This window comes from Lathyrus oleraceus, chromosome 7, assembly GCF_024323335.1.
Source record: "Lathyrus oleraceus cultivar Zhongwan6 chromosome 7, CAAS_Psat_ZW6_1.0, whole genome shotgun sequence".
Taxonomy (NCBI): domain Eukaryota; kingdom Viridiplantae; phylum Streptophyta; class Magnoliopsida; order Fabales; family Fabaceae; genus Lathyrus; species Lathyrus oleraceus.
Genome location: NC_066585.1, coordinates 221,705,060 through 221,707,806, shown reverse-complemented (window position 1 = coordinate 221,707,806; position 2,747 = coordinate 221,705,060).

The window sequence follows — 2,747 nt, the reverse complement described above, 5'->3', positions numbered from 1 at the left end:
TTTATTGACCGGCCTCAGATAGGTGTGACTACTACATTAGTCCATTTACGATTGCTTAACATAGCGCTTAATTGTCTTATGACACACTAACATTAACCATACTAATTACTAACTTTAATTTGAGCATTTAATTTCTTGCAATTTACTTTAATGCAATTTACTTTTCTTGCTCATTTATTCATATTGCTTTTCCCTTTGCTCACTTGAGCACATATTTTATCTTTATGCCATTTTCCTTTTGCTCATTTGAGCTCATTATTGTACATAAATATATTGTTGCTTTGTGATTGTTTTGTCTTTGTTTGTGTGAACCTAATGCAAAAAGGAGAAAGGACTTAGAATTAAGACCTTACTTATGCTTAAAGGAGTTCAAAAGCAACTAGGCCTCATGCCTTTAGAATGCTAAACTTGTTGAAGAGGAACTAGGCCTCATGCCTTTAGAATGCTAAATCTTAAAGTTGGCTTCAAAGGACCCCTAATCTAAACTCATTCTTTGTCCATTCCTCTTATTGTGTTGTGAACTTTTTGATGTTTGCTCTTGTGTGATAGGGATTCCATCTTGAGATAGTGAGAAGGACCATTGTCATGAGTAGCCAAGTTAAGAGAGACAAGCCAAATGGAGATCCTAGGAGCTTGAATATAATATTTGTTTGATTGATTGAGTGATTGCTAAGTCCGAAGGAAAGGAGCATCTTGAATCATCGTTATGATTTCAAGAAAATGAACTCCAAGGGTTTTATCTCTTCTCTTATCTTTGCATGTTTAGGACAAGCCCTTCTCTTTTTCTCTCCACTCTAAGCCAAGCCAAACTCTTTTATGTGCAAACTTTGACATTGTTTTCAAAACTAGAAACCTAGGCCTTATGCCTTTGATTTTTCAAACTCTTTTCTTTAATACTCATTGTGAATAAACATTAAGTCAACTTTGACCTCATTTTGTAAATACTTCTAACTTGTAAATACAACTCACTTCAAGTTGTTTTTGTGGTTTCAATGGCCACCTTTGGCAAAACGTTTTTCATAAACCTTAGCCATAGGTTTGAGTTATCATAGTGGTTGATGTAAACCTCACCTTATCCTTAGTGATTGGACTATAAGTCTTCCATACTTATTATAGGGTGGATCCCTCACTAGTATGTTGAAGCTCTCCTCACATGGTGGATTGTTGGTTTAGATTGAGTTTTCTCCCGTTGATAACAAAATACCTTAAGGCTTTTGATCAAATTAGTTCACCAATCTTTGAGATTTTTACCCCGAACTACGAGGTTTTGATCCTACATTTGTGATGGTACATAGGCAATGGGTTCATCCATTCAAACAACAAAATTGTAAATATGTATATTCTTTTCTCATCTCCCCAATCTTGTTTGCACATATTTTCACAAATACCAATCTACAATACATTTGCAAAAAGGGCTCCCTTAGAGTACTAAGGATGTTTTGGGTGCTTAAAACCTTCCCATCTCATAACCAACCCCCTTACCCAGATCTCTGACATTTTTATTAGTTTTTGATTTGATAAAACTTCTTACTTTGTTTTTGTTCGCTTTTTAACCTTTCCTTTGGATAAATAAAAGTGCGGTGGCGACTCGAATTGTATGTTTACTTTTGATTTAGTCAATAAATCATAAGGTAACGAATACCCCACTACAGCATGGGACCGCTCTTCCCATATATCCTTCTCTTGCTTCATCTTGGCGAGTGCGTCTTCCAACTCCTCTACATCTTAGTTCGGGACAGTTAATGGCCCAATCACAACCATAGACATAGGTCTCTCACAAGCATACGACATCTTCAACTCTAAAGCTCTCTTCTTAACCCCAGTAGTGTAAGCTTCCAAAGCTACACAATTGCACGGACCAAGCTCGGATCTTCCTTTCTTATGCATATTATGCCAAGCATGTACAATCTTCTGCTTCAAATGTTAGGGATATTTACCCTCTTGATAGAAAAGACCTTTTAACTGAGTGTTATTAGGTTTGTCTCTCAAGGGGAACCCGAGCCGACGACGAGCCAAAGCAGGGTTGTAGTTAACTCCTCCTTGTGTACCAATGTGAGGCACATTAGAGAATTCACCACAATAATCAATAATATACAATCTACTCAATGAAGATTCATACCAAACTATGTCATCATTAATGAGAGACATAAGTCTCTGAGACCACCGTAGACATTGTTTGTTCTCCACAAAAGTAGGTGTCTGAGGCAAGAGCAAAATAAACCACTTGTACAGAAGAGGGACATAGTACACAATAGTTCCACCACCTTTAGAATTCCTTAGATGCAAAGAGAAGTACATATCTCCTAATAGAGTAGGCACAGGATTCCTAATCAAGAAAATTCTAATGGTGTTAACATCAACAAAACCGTCAATGTTAGGGAACAAAGCCAAACCATAGATGAGCAACACAAAGATAGCTTCAAAAGCCTCCACACTACTGGCTTGAGCAAAGGCAGTAGCTTCCTTAATGAGGAACTCAGAAGTCAACCCAAACATTCCTCCTTTCTTCACCCAATGAGCCTCAATCTCAGACTTCTTCAGATGAAGAGCTTCGGCTATAAGATGGGATATGGGAATCTCCTCCAATCCACTAAAGGGAACTTTGTCAGAAACATGTATTCCCAAGAGATGGGCATACTCCTCCAACGTAGGCACGAGCTGATAATCGGGAAAAGTGAAGCAACAGTAGATAGGATCGTAGAACTGAACCAAAACACTCAAGAGTCCTTCAACCACATCAGCAGATA